The sequence below is a fragment of the Vidua macroura genome, chromosome 1 (genome assembly GCF_024509145.1).
Source record: "Vidua macroura isolate BioBank_ID:100142 chromosome 1, ASM2450914v1, whole genome shotgun sequence".
Classification (NCBI taxonomy): Eukaryota; Metazoa; Chordata; class Aves; order Passeriformes; family Viduidae; genus Vidua; species Vidua macroura.
In genome coordinates, this window is record NC_071571.1 from 85,135,370 (window position 1) to 85,152,560 (window position 17,191).

A 17,191-nucleotide genomic window follows, 5' to 3' on the forward strand; every position below is an offset into this window, starting at 1 on the left:
CATAATAGCCTGACATACTGAATAACCTCTGCAGAGATCTGCCCTGGTCCCACACTATTCTAACACTAATGATCTAGATAATGAAGGAGAAAATTATACTTATTAAAACTGGGGAAGCTGCTAACTTAAAGCTGTCAGCTTGCTGGAAGACTTAATTCAAAGCAAGTTTTAGAAACTGGAAAATTCTTTGTTGAGAAAGAGGCAAATACTATAGAGGAATGTATAGAGGAACATATGTGAGCACCATGAAGCAACAGTTCTGCTCTCCTTGTGGCTGATAAAGCTTCCAGCATGAAGCTGTACCCTAGCTTCAGCAAATTTCAGAAAAGATCAACTGGAAAGAATCCAAGCAAAAGCAATAGGAACATCACAGAATTAGAAAAACATGACATCTGGGAGGAAAAAAGAAAAAACAGAATTAACTGGAGCTCAGCCAAAAGAAGCAAAAGTAAGGGCCATGATGAAATCTTTCAAATCAATGAAAGCCTGCTGCAAAAAAAAAAGAGGGAATAATATCTTCTCCATGCCCACAACTTTCAGAAGAAACAGAAAAGTTTAAAAAACAAAGATTTGGGAAAATATTACTGTACTGGGTGGAGTGAGGGCATAGGGAAAAGATAAAAGAGAAGCACCAAGTCAAAATTGCTCAAGAGGAAAAAAACCAGTGAGTCAACACCCAGGACTGTGAGGAATAAGCAGTTTCCCCCAAGCACTGCCACCAAGCTGCCATCAGAAACACAGCTACACTCCAGCTTTTCACTGACTACTTTACCTGCATCAAGTCTCCTCTCCAGATCTAGCACTGTGCTACAAGAAAAATAAACTTAACAGAATGCATTGTCTCCGCTCTTTCTTCAAAGCACAGTACCCAAAATGAGAATACCAACAAGCTGCATACCAGCTGTAACCTTCAGGGCTGAAAGGGCTCAGTCCTAAAGAAACAAGAAAACCCCCAACCAACTCAAAACCTTAGGTGTCAAAATACCTTTTCAAGAAGTGTAACACAGGCACTTGCCTCTGTTGATACATGGATCCAGCTACATCCTAACACCACAAACAAACCAGAACCTGACAACAGAGACACATGGCCCATACCCTCAGCCCTATGAATTTTGCTCCTCAGTTTCATTCTAGAGCACAAATAAAAGGAGCACCACTTTGACTGTGATGTTTGACTCTAATGTGTATTTTTTAATGCTTAGCCTCAATCTACAAACCGTAGATCAAAATCTCGTGGTTCCACTGCCTGTCAGGTTTTGGAAAGATACAAGGAGTAGAGAAATTTCTTCTTGCAGAAAAGGGTGGAAGATAACCAGCACAACTAACTGGAGACAGTACTGCAAGGTGCAATCCTATCATTCTGAAGCTTGGCACTACACTTAAGTCAGTAGCAAGCATCTCTGGAAGCTGGTGGGGGATAGGCAGGGGTAACCAACAAAACCTCAATCTCTTTAATTTTTTTTAGCTCATGGACTGTGAGCACCAGTGTATTCCAAACTGCACTTGCATTTGTTCTCACTATGCAAAACCTCTGGGAATATCTACAGGAAATGAACTCTGATTAGACATAACTGCAAGCACTATCATCTTATTCAGACAATTTTCTTTCTTCAGCCCCCCTCCCCACACATCAGTTTGACCTCCACTATTTGCATCAATGGAAGTAGCTGGGGATAGGCATTTCACAAATCTCACAAATCCAGGGTACAAGACTTATTTCAGCCTTTAACCATGCAACTGGAAGATATTTAAGCATGCCACAGAGGCTTAAGGGAGGCTTTGAAACTGCATTTGCTTTATACTGTCAAAAAGACAGTCATTTGTCATCTTTTCTTGAGTATCCCTGAGTAAGATGTTGATGCAGAGATAAATATTCATAAGGCTACCTCATGCAGCTTTCCTCAAATCTCACTAGATCCAACTCCCTCTTGTTTTAAGAAGTAGGAATTATATGTAAATATCACAGCAAAGGAAGGAGATGTAGATGTTAACATGTAGGAGTTAAGATCAGGTTTCTGTGCATGGGAGGGACCCACTGTGGATTTAAAGGATTAGTGGCAGTGCCCATCCCTCTCCATCAGGAATGATCCTCTGCTCTCCACTTTGCAGATTTACAACTGCAGATACTGAGATCTTCGACCATAAGGCTGACAGTCCCCAAAGACAAAGCACTCATCACTCCTAAATAGTAAAGAGCTGGAAAATAGAAGGAAAAATAAAATGGTTTTAAAAAGTAAAATCCATAGGTGTAGACACTTGAAGTCAAGAAAAGTAAGCACACATTGCCATTTCATGGAGTTCAGCTGTGCCACTGTTTACAATCAGCAGAGGCATTTTGCTCAGGTGCCTCACCATGGGATTACCCCTGGTATCTCTTACTGTCCAAATGGCCACCAGGCCACAGGACATGGCACATAAACATCCATCCATCCACTCCAAAGCAACACTTGTGGGTTAGACCAGGGCCAAAGCCAGGCCAAGTTTTAGACACAACTTAGCTACCTGTATCACAAGAAGGATGTTTACTATGCACTGTGGTATAAATACTCCTCCTCTCCCCATTTTTTTGCATAACACTTCCTCCACCTTTGGAGAAGCCATCATCTTTGAGACAATTTATCTTCCACGAGCTGGGACGTGGGAGCAAACACAGAGTGATAAAACCATCACACAGGCAAAATATCCACCAAAAACTGCAGGCTTTTCTCATACAGATGCCTCACAGCAGCTCCAAGAAAGTGTTAGCATTACTCCAAAGAGATAATCATATCAGTAATGATTTTCAGAGCCATGATTTAGCCATGCTGTGAGTTAAGACATTCCCTCACCCATCATGTTATCTTCACCAGAGAAGGGTGGAGGTGCAAACTACTTTGCCTTTTCTTTACATCACCCTAGAAAGGCACACATGATGATGGGAGTCAGTTTGATTCCTTCTCATCTCACACTGCTGAGAAATGGGTGCATTATGAGGAGGGGAAAAAACTCCAAAAGATAAAGGGGATGAAAAAGCTGAGCTGTATCAATATTGCCCTTCTTTGTGCCTTCTCTTTTAGGTTCTCAGCTTGGCCCCTTTAAAGCAGCTTTCCCTCTCCCCTCCCAATGCTACAAAACACACATATGAGGAGTCACTTAGAAACTGCTAATCAAATGCTCAAAAATAGACTGAAGTAGTTTCTAATATTTCTTTTTCAATATGTATCACAATAAAAAAAGTTCAACCGTATTTAGTTTGCCTTCATTTGTACTCTTAGATAAATTTTACATCTTTTGCCTGTATTCAGTTTTTCCTCCCTAATGGATTGATTCTTTCTTACAGGATGCAAAAGAGCAGGGGACTTTGTGGTGTTTCCCAGTGAAAGATGATATGAAAATTCAAAGCTTTATAAGTTAGGTCAGTTTTAGGATTCAGCTATTTCAGATTGCTCTGCTTTGGTTTATACAAATCCCGTTAGCTCTTCATTGACCAGGCAAACCTTTAGGAAGATTACTGCCATGCTACGAAATCATCTCCATTGATAAAATAAAACACTTGTAATCCAGGTTGCACTTAAAGCAATAAGGTTGTAAATAGAGTCTTCTTATAAAAGTGGCAGGAAGTCATTAAAATTCACTTAAGCTACCTAGGTTATTTGGTTAATTTTAATTTTAAACTGCTAATGGACTTCAGAGACAGCACTTCAGGTAAAAATCACTTTTATTAAAACCTTTCAGTCCCTTGGTTTTCTAGGGACCTCATTTGACATGGCTAAGGTGTCAGGTATCCTGAGTCACCCCATTACAGCACTACTTTTAAAAGGATCCCAGAAGACTCTAGGAAGACTTAACCTGAAGCTCCCTCCTCCAAGCCTCTCAGCTCGACAGCCCTACAAAGCTCCCACACTACCACTCAGCCCAGCAGCCCCCCAGCCACACTCAGAACTTCAACACAAACCAGCCCTACATACACCACATTGCTGAAAGGCTTCATCCTGAGGTCCCAGGGATTCCAAAAAAGTGTTGGATGCAGCATGCATTGAACTGCAGAGGAGATACACCTCCCCCAGACACTGTAAAAGGGCTGTATAATATAGTAATATATCCATTGTACATATATCTATTCCACTTTGGAAACCTCCAGGTTTAAATCCTGACCAAGTCAGGATTTAAAGAGTTCTCGAGCTCCTCACACAAAGCACACACTTCCTTGCTTGGTTTCACAGAGTTACAGTCGCAGAATTAGAGGATATTGGCAGGAAAAGGTGACTAAGACCAGGTACTGGATGAGAGCATCATTACCCACACAATTCAACAACTTATGGCTCTAACATAGGTTTAGGCAAAAATTCACTCTGACCACACCACTTGTTCTGTAGTCAAACACTGACTTTAGATGAGCCACAGTTGCACACAGGAAGAAAGCTTCAGTCCCCACACACCTTAGAAAAATAAATAAAACAATTTTTAAAAGTACTTGTCCCATGAATGCTTCTCTGGCTCAATGAATCTTCTCTGAACCACTGCCAAAGACAGTACAGATATGACATGGCTGAAGGCAAGCATACAAGTTGGCCAGATATCCCAAAAAGAGGAAGAAACTTGCTATTTGTACACAACCACATTAGTGTGCCCATGAAATTACTGCTCATTCATTACTTCCTTCACTTCAACAGCCCCAAAACCGAACACAGCCATGCCAAGCAACTGAAGCATAAGTAGCATTTGTTATAAAATCTGAAGTTCAGTCAACAGCTGATAGATTGCTCAAAGTGAAACACAGGGTATGGGGAGAACATTTAACACACATTTTGTCACTCTCCAATTGACCTTGCAAAAGACAGAAGCTGTTTCTAGATGGTGTCAAGTCCCTGTAACAAAGGCGAAGAAATGATCTCTTCCTTAATCCATCCAAGAGTCCACATACAATGGAACCGGTATCCAGCCAGAAGGACTGAACTAGTCAAAACTCAATCATTTTTGGGCTAAAATTATGGAAAAACTATTCAGAAATGGTTCTGAAGAGAAACCCCAGTCACTGCTGTGCAATCCTGAACCCAAGAATCTGAACTCCAAGTCTTCCCAAACTCTGTTCAGTAAAATGAAGAAAATCCATGACAGGTCACCTTGTCCCCCAAATCATTCCACATTTACCACAGACAAGAATTGAATAACTCGCTTTGGTTTTCAGTCTGCAACTTTTTTGTTTGGTTGGGATTTTTTCAGGCTAAAGCAGACTAGCATTATCATGGCTGAGAAACTGCAGCTCTAAGGCAGCCCTTCAAGAGTCACAGGTGTTCAAGGGAAAGATCTGCCCCACCGCCATCAAGACCATTTCCCAGCAGATACCAGAGCAGTCACCTCAAATGCCTTTATTTGACTTTGGCTACAGAAACCCTTCTTGATCAGAGCAGAACGGCTGAACCAGCTCACAGGCAGTTCTGGGATTCTGAGACTGGGAACATATGAGACATTCCAGGAAAAAAAACATTTCAGCTGGTAACTGGTCTGAAACAAATATGTGTTACCACTACGTTTCAGAGCAAGTCAACCAGATCTCTGGTGTTTGAACAGCTATCATGCTTACTATTTTTCATAATATGAATAATGAGGGATTTATTACCAGTTACTTCCTCAGTTGTTTTGTTTCATGACGATCATATAATAAGATACAGCTACACATATCTTATATAATCTCCTGAAACTGTGAAGGTGCTATTTTTATCTTCTTTAAATGTACAAGAGCAAGTGTAACATTTTTGTTATGGCTGAGTTGCTCAATAAAAAGCCCCACCTAGCACTGACACATTTCATATTCATTTTAAGAAAACAACCCAGCACAACAGGTCCATTTTATTAGAAAAAGAAGTAAAATTAAAAAGGCATGAATAAACACAACATTTATTTGATCCACATTTCAGGGCAGCAAAGAGATCAAACACAGGGTTAACCCCCACATATTGCAGAAAACTCTCTTCAACAGGTAAACCTTGCAAATACTGGCAGGCTCTGGAGACCCTCTACAAAGTCAGGTTTAGTCTTTAGCTTGTTTGCTTGCGTAGCTCCATAAGATTTGTAGAAATTCACAAAGAAAAAAAAAATGTTGATGGGTTGCCAAGCTGGCCCAGCAGTTTGCTGCCACTGCAAAGAGATGGGATCTATTCTTCTCTTTCTCATTTCCTTTTCCTGGAAGAACACCTCACCTCAGCTGCCCCGCCACATGCTTCCAAGAACTGATCCCATCTTTTAACCCAGCAGAAAACCAATCCCAGAAAAAACAAGTACACAGGATAGCTTTCCTACCCAGTTAGAGAGTCAGCCATACACGCATGTAGTGAACCACCAAGCTGGTCCACGGGAAGACGCCCAAACACTCCAGAAAACAGTGTCAGCTTTTGGCAGCAGTCAGCTCGTAGATGGCCCACATCCTTTGAGAAATGAAAATGTGCCTCTCTTCCTGGGGAAAACATTTTTCACCTCTTCAAATTGTGGAGCTTTCACACACACAAAAAAATTAGTATTTAAATACTCAGAGGTAAAAGTGACCTGCCTCTCTGACAGCTGCAGATGTGCTGTCTTCCTGAAACTCTACCAAGCACTGTCAAATTGACCTGAAAGGCAACTTCACATCACCTAAAGATGTATCACCTCAGCTCACATGAATTTTAAATGAGACCCCTAGGGAACAAATCTTGCTAAGGAAGAGCTGGACTGTTGGACATGAAGGACCCAAGAGATGAATACAAGCAAAAACAAAGTTAGGCTGTTACAGCACAAGACTCTTTCACTGAATTTTTTAAAATCAACCATTTTCCAAACACCTGTGAGAAGTTCTCCTGCTCCTGGGAAGAGAAGTGGAATAATTTCTAAGTAAATGAAAATCAATTACACATTTACCAAAACTACCTAAGGCTTAGACTAGCAAGACATCTTGCAATGCCATTCTCCTACTGAAGACTGTATCAATACTGTTGTTCAAAAGACACTGAGGAAGAAAATTATCCAACAACTCAACCAGGCATTACAAGTGTTACAACACACCTAAACTGCATCAGCTGCAACAGCCTTTGCGCTGCTTCTCTGACTTCCCATGTGTTAAGAGTGTAATCCACCTTTGCTAGCAAGGAACTCCACAGAGATTTTTCCTGACCTTTATTAGCATCAGCTCTAGAACAAAAAAATGCATGCCGAATGTAAAATAAGTCTGAGTACACATTAGAGATGTCAGCAACTCGAACCGCATTTGCTCTCCACTCCTACAGCTCATCTCATAGTCTCGCTGCTCAAGTCTCTTGAAGCCTTTTGAAAAATAAACACAATGCCTTTTTAAAAACTTTTCAACTGCTAAATGTGATGACTACATGTAATGTTATAACAGCCTACCAGTAAAGTGTATCAAAAGAATCAGTTCGTGAAAATCACACATGGACTTAGATTGGTTGGATGGATGGGCAGAGTCCAACAGCATGAAGTTTAATAAGTCTAAGTGTCAAGTTCTACATTTTGGCCACAAAAATCCCCTACAGCATTACAGGCTGGGGACAGTGTGGCTGTGGGGATAGTTACAAGCTGGGGACAGTGTTCAGGCAGAAAGGGACCTGGGGGGGGCTGGGAGACAGCTGGTTGAATATGAGTCAGGAATGTGTCTTGGTGGCCAAGAAAGCCAATGGCATCCTGGCCTGTATCAGGAATAGTGTGGCCCGCAGGAGCAGGGAGGTCATTCTTCCCCTGTACTCGGTGCTGATGAGACCACATCTTGAGTGCTGTGTCCAGTTCTGGGCCCCTCAGTTTAGGAATGATGTTGAGATGCTTGAGCATGTCCAGAGGAGGGCAATGAGACTGGTGAGGGGCTTGGAATACAAGCCCTATGAGCAACGTTTGAAGGAACTGGGGTTGTTTAGCCTGGAGAAGAGGAGGCTTAGAGGTGACCTTATTGCTCTCTACAACTTCCTGAAGGGAGTTGTAGACAGGTGGGGGTCGGTCTCTTTCAGCAGGCAGTAACTGACAGAACAAGGGGACACAGTCTCCAGCTACATCAGGGAAGGTACAGGTTAGATATTAGGAAAAAATTTTTCACTGAAAGAATAATAAAGCACTGGAATAGTCTTCCTAGGGAGGTGGTGGAGTCACCATCTCTGGATGTGTTTAAAAAAAAGACTGGACACGGCACTTGGTGCTATAGTCTAGTTGAGGTGTTAAGGCATAGGTTGGACTTGATGATCTTGGAGGTCTCTTCCAACCTCATTATTCTGTGATTCTGTGACTGTGACATTCCAGTCTATTCATTTCTAGAGCATCATAAAGGGCTATTTCAATTGCTTTCCCCTCACAGGGCTGTCCTGGTTTCAGGTGGGGTAGAATTATTTCCTTTCTAGAAGCTGGTACAGAGCTGTGTTTCAGATTTAGGATTAGAATAATACTGATAACACACTGATGTTGTAGTCATTGTTGAGTAGTGCTCACACCAAGTCAACAGCTCTTCCATTTTCTCACCCCACCAGTGAGGAGGCTTGGGGTGAGAAATAGGCTGGGAAGGGATACAGCTGGGGCAGTGGACCCCAACTGGCCAAAGGAATATTCCATACTACATTGCATCATGCTGAACAAAAAAACTTGGGAGAGGCAGTGGCCTGATGCCTGGAGACCCGGTGGGCATCAGTCAGCAGGTGGTGAGCAATTACACTAATCATCACTTGCTTGTATACCCTTTTCAGTTGCTACTATTTTACCATCCTTTTCAGTTCTCCTACACTGTCTTTATCTCAACCCAGGAGTTTTGCCTTCTTTCCAATTCTCTTCCCCATCCCACTGATGTGGGGGTAAAGTGAGTGAACAGCTGTGTGGTGTTTAGCTGCCTGACAGGTCAAACCACAAGGGCCATCATTATAATAATCTAAAAACTAAAGCTAGGTGCCCAACAGCCAGGGAGGGGAAAAAGACAAACCAAAAAACAACAACAAACCAACTGACAGACCAGGGGGAAAAAAACCTCCACCACCAAACCCACCCTCTTTTGGACTCTACTTTTTGACTTCAGTTCAGAATTCCTGGAATGATAAACAAAATAATACAACAAATAACAGAACAAAACAAAAGATAACAATGTTACAGCTGGTGAGCTTTTTCATAAAGCATTAAAAAATGCATGCCTTGTGCATCTAGATGATGATAAATCTGCCTCTAGCATAAGATGCAGAGGCAAGAAGTACTCTGTTCTCACAATCATGCTGTACAGATATGCTTCTCTTGGACATTGTTTGCTACATCTCTTGCTGTGACCATGTACAGTAACTGGAACATCACAGAGATGGACAGGATAAACAAAAGCAACCTGACCCACCAAGAAAGCATCTGCCAGCACTTGAGCCATTGCTCTGCACAATATCAAGGCCTGAATTCTGACATAATCCCCTGACATCTCGGGTGATGTCAGCACAAGCGGTTATTAGAATGAAGGATGATCCCCCACAAGACATTAATTCAGAAATAATCTATGGTCTTGCAATACATATTTCTCCCTTAACCTTCTCCTAAATGGACTTTAATACATTTGAGCCAGAAGGGAAAGCAGGCCTTTTAAGAAAGCTTGTGATATTTTTGTCTTGTGCCAAAGCCTTCTGAATTTTTAGCTTTTCCAACTCCTTGAAGTTTAATTCCACACTTGTGCTTTGATATAATAAAAGCTCCTCATTCCTTTCCAAGGATGCTCAGAGCTTTAACAGTACACTAAGCAAGACCAACCTACAGATTTTACCTTCCCCCAGTGCTTCTCACCCCCTCTCTCAATTCCCATTTATGGAGAGAGAACGTTCTCCTATCTGAATCCGTACCTAGTAGTTTGGCAGACATGAACATCACAGAAAAGAAGGAAAGAAGAAAGCAAGGAGGGAAAAAAAAAAAAATCACCTCCCCATTTTTATTTCAGCCTTGAAAACTTCTGCTCCAATCCTTTCTAATACACAATTACCTTGTCCTACCATCTACCAATAAAGTTGGTATCTGGGAAAATTTTTCTAGCAGATTTTTCTCTAGTAAAGGATTCAAATCCTTGCTGCCAGTTAGTTTTGACATCTACAAATATATGAAGCATGCACAGACACAGAGCCCAATTGCAACTCCCTCAACAAAAATATGTTTAAGTGTCAAATCAGAATCACAGAACCGCAGATCGTTGACTAACAGCAACAACAGCAGTGAAAAAGATCTGGGTGACATCTAATGAATTCCCTTCCTCACAGTTTCAAAATTAAAATTAATACCTGAAGATTACCTAGAAATAAAGTTGAGCAAAGTAAAAAAGTAACTTCTGAAAACTTTGTCTATGCTACAAACCAACAACATGAATTTGGACAGAGCTGCAGCCACTAGATCAAGTCATCAAAAAGGAGAATTTAGATGCTGGGCACTGAAAGAAATCTCTAAGCGTTCATCAAGTGCTAATCTCCACCATGAAAAGACTATACAGACTTACAGATTCTCCCTGCTTATTGATTTTCTCACCAGGGATGCGTGATGGAAGAATGATACTGGTCTCGTGGAGTATTATCCACCCTTATTTAGCTGCCTTCAGCAACCACAGGCACAGCTTGGATGCAGACACTCAGTTTCTCAGATTTCTCTGCTGACACAAATCCTGCAGTAAGAGCATGAAGGGAGTGGAAGGACCACGCTCTGATGCTTACTGTGTGAACAAATCCAGAAATCCCCACTGCTGCTCAGCAGGAGAGCTCCTTCCCACTGGGCTATAGGTTTATTTCAACAGGATGGTATGGTATTTCCTCTATGGTTTGTCTGCCAGGAAAGTCATTTCCTATTTTTGTCCTGTTATGAGCTAGTATAAGCTGGCATTGATGGAGGCTGGGAAGAATGAGAGGTTGGTTTGCTAGTGGTTTAACCAAACATGTGTTTACAATTACCCCATTCATCCCTGTCTGTGCAAAACAGTCTTTTTTGGAACGTCCCCATGGTCCTTGGATTTGGCCTCCAAAAATGCTGAAACAGACTTGCTGAGAAATACATTGAATATTACAGCTAGAGCAACAAAACTGTCCAATGGTTAATATTGCAACCATTAACACAATTGTTGGACATTAAGATCAACATAGCTGCTCAACTTGTTGTCCTTAGCTGTTGGCCTAAGGATGACAGCTCAACAGCAGGAGGGTAAGATAATGGGAAAAGCTTTTTCAGTCTTCCCCTGGAGTCCAACAAAAGAATACAACAGAAACAGGGCACTGTGCTGCTTTCTCAGATATTCTACAGCATCTGCCCACAAGAAGAGAATGCAGAGATGGCCATGATGTTCCCGGGAAGTTTATCTAGGGCACTCATCACCTGTGCATTCAAGGACCATGACTATCACCACTGTCCCAAAGCCCTTTTCAAAAATACACAGCACAATATAATCAAGACTTTCATCCACCCTCGCCCTCTCCTCAGCTCTCACTTTAGGGAAGAATAAACAGAGTCTGTTCCATCATCATGTGGTAAAGGGGGAATTTCTCACTGCTGATCCTTTCTCCAAGAGGTCAAACCATTCTAACAAAAATGCCTTATCCCATCATACCTGAAACAGCATAATCTCAAAGACAGCAGTCTTGAAAGCTGCAGTTCCAAAAGAGACACATTTCACCTCTCTCAGTATCAATGAGGTAGACTTTAATGCCATGTGCCTAGATTATTCCAGATCTAGTTTGTCAATCCACAAGCTTGATATAACCTGTAATTCTACTTCATATCGTATGTCAGAGAACCACACACTCTCCTCTACCATTTTACTCACTCCGAAGTTATCATTTGATACCCAGGGATATAATGACTTACCAAAGGTTTCTGAAAGGATTCAGGAAGAACGTCCCTCACACTAATTTACAGCAGCAGTTATTATACGTTGTATTATCCATGATATGGGAGGTGTTCTACTCTGCTAAAAAGATCACCCACTTTAAAATAACTGATCTTCATGACAGCTTTTACTGTAACCATTCGGGAGTGGTAATCTGCATTCCCCATGGGTTAACTAATTGGGATGCAATTAGCAGGTTTCATTAAAAGCTCTCTTGACTTGTAAATGAGCATTAGTGCTGGGCTTTGAAGAACCCATTGTTATTCATCCTGACTATATTTTTGTTCAATCCGCACCTGAGTCTCTGGTCAGTGCCACTACAGGTTGCTTGCCTTTAAAAACCCAAGCAGCAGCCATAAAGCTGCTGCCACCTTCCAAGGGAAAGTGACTCACCCAGTCCTCATAATCTCATATTTTTGTGAGTGACTCCTCACCATTAAACAGAATTCCCTGGTCTTTTCTCTTACAGAGACCAGGAAAGACAGAACTGTTCACAAGGACACTACTCTAAAGCAGAGGATGAACTTCCAATGCCTTCAGTCCTGAGAGCCACATCCATGTGTTCTGCATGAACTGATCCATCTATGACTTATGAAAGATCCTAGGAAGGCAGAGAGGGAAGGAAGTTTTCAGTCAATGGATGCACATTAGTGTGAATATGAACATCTCTTTATTAAAAAGTTTCAGGATACCTTGGCACTGATATTCAGTGCTCCTATGGACATCTGAAGTCCAAAAGCTGCTAGAAACCATAACCACCATTATCAGATGAAGGACCTGTATGAAAAACGTAGTGTCTATCTCTCTACACACGTACCTGCTGACAAGATGGCATCCAGCGGAATAAAGCATATAAAAGGGAATGTTCAATATATCCAACCAAATCTTATGAAGTCAGGCTACTCTAGTTGTTTCATCACTGAAGACATTAAGAGACTGTTTGTAGACAGGATGCCTCTTACTGATCAACCGTTTTCTTTAATGATGCTCTCATAGTGGAATCTGGCTTTCTAGGACAGTACTCTCCACATTCCTGATGCGACAGTGGAGCCATATTGAGCTAAAGGGAGAACTGCTATCCAATTCAACAGATGGCATGAAAATAGCAAAGACCTGGCACGGGACTAGTTCAGAAGTGCACAGTTCAACGTGTATAAAGAAAGAGAAGTTAGTGAGGTGGCATCTGTTTACTTCATAATATTATGTTTCAAAACAACCACTGGTTTGGGAGAAAAAGTAATGGGAATCAAGACTACTTTGTCACATCCAAGTTTAGATTGCAACATGCTCTCCTGACCAGCAGGCAGTGCAAAGATAGCAAACCTGTAAATAAAGCTCAACGCTAATAAAGGGATTCCTTGGCAACCTCATTCCTTGTAATTCCTAAAAAAGATCGTGGGGTTTCAACTTTTTGGTAAAGGATCTCAATTCCTAGATTTCCCTGGGTGAAGAGTTGCAACTGGTATATTTTGGACATGGCCAGGAGCAGGTCCAGTTTCCAAGAAAAACAATCCTAACTTCTTAGCCTGCTTTCCTACAGAAGGAGGCTTATGCAATCACACTGTAGCCAAGCCAGTTGGCAAGCTGCATGCAAGCCTGACAGAGGCAGAGGTCTCAGAAGTTATCTTCCTTGTTTATGAAAACAACAGGCCAGGTGGGCACACTTAAGAAGCACAGCACTGTGAATTGTCATCAAGACTCTCATAGCTGAGATAAATCCAAAGAAAAGCAGGCTTCCTCAGTCTTAGTTTGGACAGAAAAGTTAGCACAAAGTAAAGAGAAGCTTTTCCCCTGACCCCATTAATAAAGTTCACTCAGAGATTTAGAATAAAAAGGCCAGCAGAAAATAGTAAGGGGTTTCACCACAGTGTTTGCAGCAACCAGTGAAATTTTTAATTGAGCAAATACTTAAATGCATCCTAAAATGCATACCACTGGACATCAAAAGGCACCCCTCCACCTATTTCCCCACCCCATGTTTCAGTGGTCTGAAGAAACACCTGAGTGCATTTCACACACAAACATACACACACACTTCCTAAGACAGAGCTGAGCTGGTCTAAGCAGAAGTTATACCTAGAAATCTGGCCTCATTTAGCACCATCACCTCCATAACACGAGCAGAGAGACACAGCAGAAGTGAGCAACAGTAGGGTCCCAGCCAGAGTGAGACCAACCAGGAGCCCCTCAGTTTGCCTGCTGCCGCTGCCATGAACACCCAGGGAAGCTGACGGTGCCTCATAGTCTAGAGGGACATCTGCTCGTTTGGGGCTGTCAGAAAATAAATTCCCAGCGCAACACTCTGGTGCTCCTGGCAGAAGCAGTGCATGACCCAGCTATGCCTCTCTTCTGCCAGCTGGGAACTCCCTGCCTTGGAAGGATACCTCTGCCAGAAAGATCCAGATACTTTTTGCCCATTTACATCCCAAGCACAGATGAGAACATGACCAAAGATTTCTAAAAAACCTCTGTAACGATTCTTGCTAGAGTCATTTGAGCACTCACAAGACAGAGGGCTGCAAACACTTGTTTTATTCACAGAGTGCACACTATACACTTCAGCAGAACTGAGATGCAGAAATACATTTTGCATTTAGGCAGAGCTTTTGGACTACACATTAAAAAACACAGGAACACAATACTGAAATCCAGGTGTGGCTGTATGTGTGGATAAAAGCCAGCTCACACAGTGCTAAGAGAAGGGATAGTTTGATTAACAAAACGAAGGAAAATCATGGAAGTACCACAAGATCTTTAATATGTAGCCAGGGCAAACAAGACCTACTTTAAGAACAAATAACATCCAAGTGAAGAAAATAAATCAGACCAGAACATGGTATAATGATCACCAGAGGCAAGCGTCAAGGATCTGCTGCTCTGTCGGTTTACTGTTTGCAGGAAAGCTACCAAACAGTACTTTTCAGGCTCTGCTGTTTGCTCTATGCTGTGCTGAATTTTAAAGAGTCCCGTGTTAGAGAAAGAAAACCCAAGCAGCTCTGATAGCAATGTATACCTGTACAAAGGTAGACAGGGGAATACAGCTCTGGAACAGCTCTCCTGCTTACGCTGCTCTGAGAGGTTAAGCCCTGGAGGAAGACTAACAGCATGGGAAGAGCATCCTGCTTAACACCCACACCGTGCCTCAGCCCCAAAAGCATCATGAAGCACAGCCAGAGTTCTCATCTAAAGTTTCAAGCATATTTCCTCTTTTCCAGGTTTTCTAATCTCCATATGTTTGTGGTGCTTTTTTTTTTTTTAACCTGTCTTCATAACTCACTCGTTTTAATCCTAGGATTAGCCTTGTTGCCCTTCTCTGTACCTTTTCTAGAGCTGTAAGTACAACTACTAGCCTCAGAACACAGGAATAGATGGAGCTGGAGCGTTAATGCATCCTTGCTACACATCCCACAACATCTCTGTTAAAACACATAAGCACCTTTAAGAGGCAAAACAATTTCAGCTGCCCCTTGGAAGCGTAACTGAAGGTGGCAGATGCCCACATCCCTTCTATCCTGCCCCCTCCTGCTTTGCCACAACCCCAAATTCATTCTGCCTTGATGAGGAGAAAAGCAAACCACATTCTTTGAGTCTGTTTTAGAAAACCTGATCAATGCTGCTTTGACATACCAGCAACACATGTTCCCATTTCAACAAATGGGAGCATTTCAGGCAGACCACCACTTCAGATGGAGTGGGGCTCCTGGCTGCTGAATCAGCACTTTCCATCCTGCTGGCAATACAGAGTTATGCGACGCTTCAAAGGAAAGCAGGGAAAAGGGGGAAAGGGGTGGGAGGGGGCGCTGGCACTTGAGCAGCAGAAGCGGGCAAGAGGATTGTGCAGGAGTTCATCTGCCAAACCAATTAACTGCAAACTGTTCTTATAAAGATGCCACAGTTTCAGCCCCGGCTTGCAGTACCGCAGTTATACAATGAGAGCCATGCGTGCCCGCCTCTCCCCGGCGGGGAGCTGGGGCAGAAGCTCTCCGCTGCCCCCCAGGGAGGGTCTCTCGGGCTAGCGAGGGGCTGTCGGCACGGCCGGGGGCTCGGCAGGGCCGCTCTCCGGCGGGCACACGGCCGGCTGGCCGGCTGCCGCCGCGCATCCCCGCCGCGGATGAGCAGGAAGGTGGCAGCACCCCGGGGTGGCATTTCTGCGAACTGCCCATCCGCCAGCCCTCCCGCAAACCCTAAACGGAGCAGGGGGAAAACCGGGGAGTTTCGGCGGCAGCAGCACCACCAGCAGTTGGCGGGCCAGGTCTTCGCTCTCCTCCAGCGCGGGGCGACGGGAAAGCCCGGCTCCCGGCACCGCCGGGGCGAGGCGCGCAGCAGGCGAGCAAACAAAACGCGGCAAGGAAGCCCCGAGACGGGAAAAAGGGCCGATCTTCCGCACCCCGCGGCCGCCGGCGAACCCCGTCCGACCCCGGGGACTCCGCGCCGGGCGGGGGGCGCTCCCCGTGGACACTGTGGGGGGGCTCGCCAGCGGCCCCAGGAAAAGGAAGTTTGCTCTCCTCCTCCCGCCGGCCTCCGCTACCAAGAAGCCGGCGAGCCCTCACCCACCCCGGCCGGCCTCACCCCGCTGCGGCTCCTCAGGGGCAGCAGCCGCCGCCCCCCTGCGCGCCCCGCGCCGCCCCCCGGCCCCTTACCTGCTGGACAGGCAGGCGGACGGCACCGTCCCCGCCGGGCGCCGCGCACCCGCCAAGTTTGGGGCGGGGGCAGGGGGTCGAGGGAAGGGTCGTGCGCGGCGGTGGCGGGGACGGGAGCGCGGGCGGGGAGGGGGATCCTCCGGGCGGCGGCGTGGAGAGGGGCGCGGGCGGGGGAGAGCGAGCTCTCGGAGCCACGCGCCTCAAAACCAACAATAACAAAAGAAAAAATTAAAACCGAAAAAAAAATTAAAAATCATACAATTAAAAAAAAAAAAAGGCAATTAAGTAAAAAAAAAAAAAAAAAAAAAAAAAGCAAAACACACCCAACGCGAACGAGGACGTTCGCGCCTCCGCAAGGCGTCCCCGGGCTGCGGGAGGGATCTGCGGAGAAAACTTCTGCCCGCCTGTCCGCGCTGCCGCCGCCGGCTCCGGTGCTAACGGCGCCCGCCGCCGCCGCGTTCTCGCCTCGCGCCCAGCTGACTCCCGGCGGGCCCCGCCCCGCTCCCGCCCCGCGCCCGCCCCCGCCGCACGCAGCCGCAGCCCCGGCCCGCGCCCCGCCGAGGGCAGGGGGCGGCCGGGAGCCTCGGCGGCCGCGGGCGGTGTGGCGGCGGCGCCCCTGCCCGCCCTCCCCCGTCCCGGGGCGAGCGACGCTGGAGGCGGCACATCGTGGGGCTGTGGCGGGTCTCCTGCCCTCTAACAAAAGCTCACCCGCAGGTAGCACCGGCGCGTG

The 17,191-nt window shown here is 44.7% G+C and overlaps 1 protein-coding gene across 4 annotated transcripts in view; it reads right to left on the reverse strand.

Annotated features, from left to right (window-relative positions):
* GRB10 (growth factor receptor bound protein 10) overlaps nt 1-16,857 on the reverse strand; it is a 146,728-nt gene extending 129,871 nt beyond the window's left edge. For 2 of the 4 annotated variants that reach the window (XR_008439252.1, XM_053989550.1), the window contains exon 1: nt 16,462-16,773. The gene's annotated coding sequence lies outside the window, so the exon portion shown is untranslated. The other 2 variants (XM_053989607.1, XM_053989558.1) reach the window with 2 other exon arrangements.
* Between the last annotated feature and the right edge of the window lie 334 nt (nt 16,858-17,191).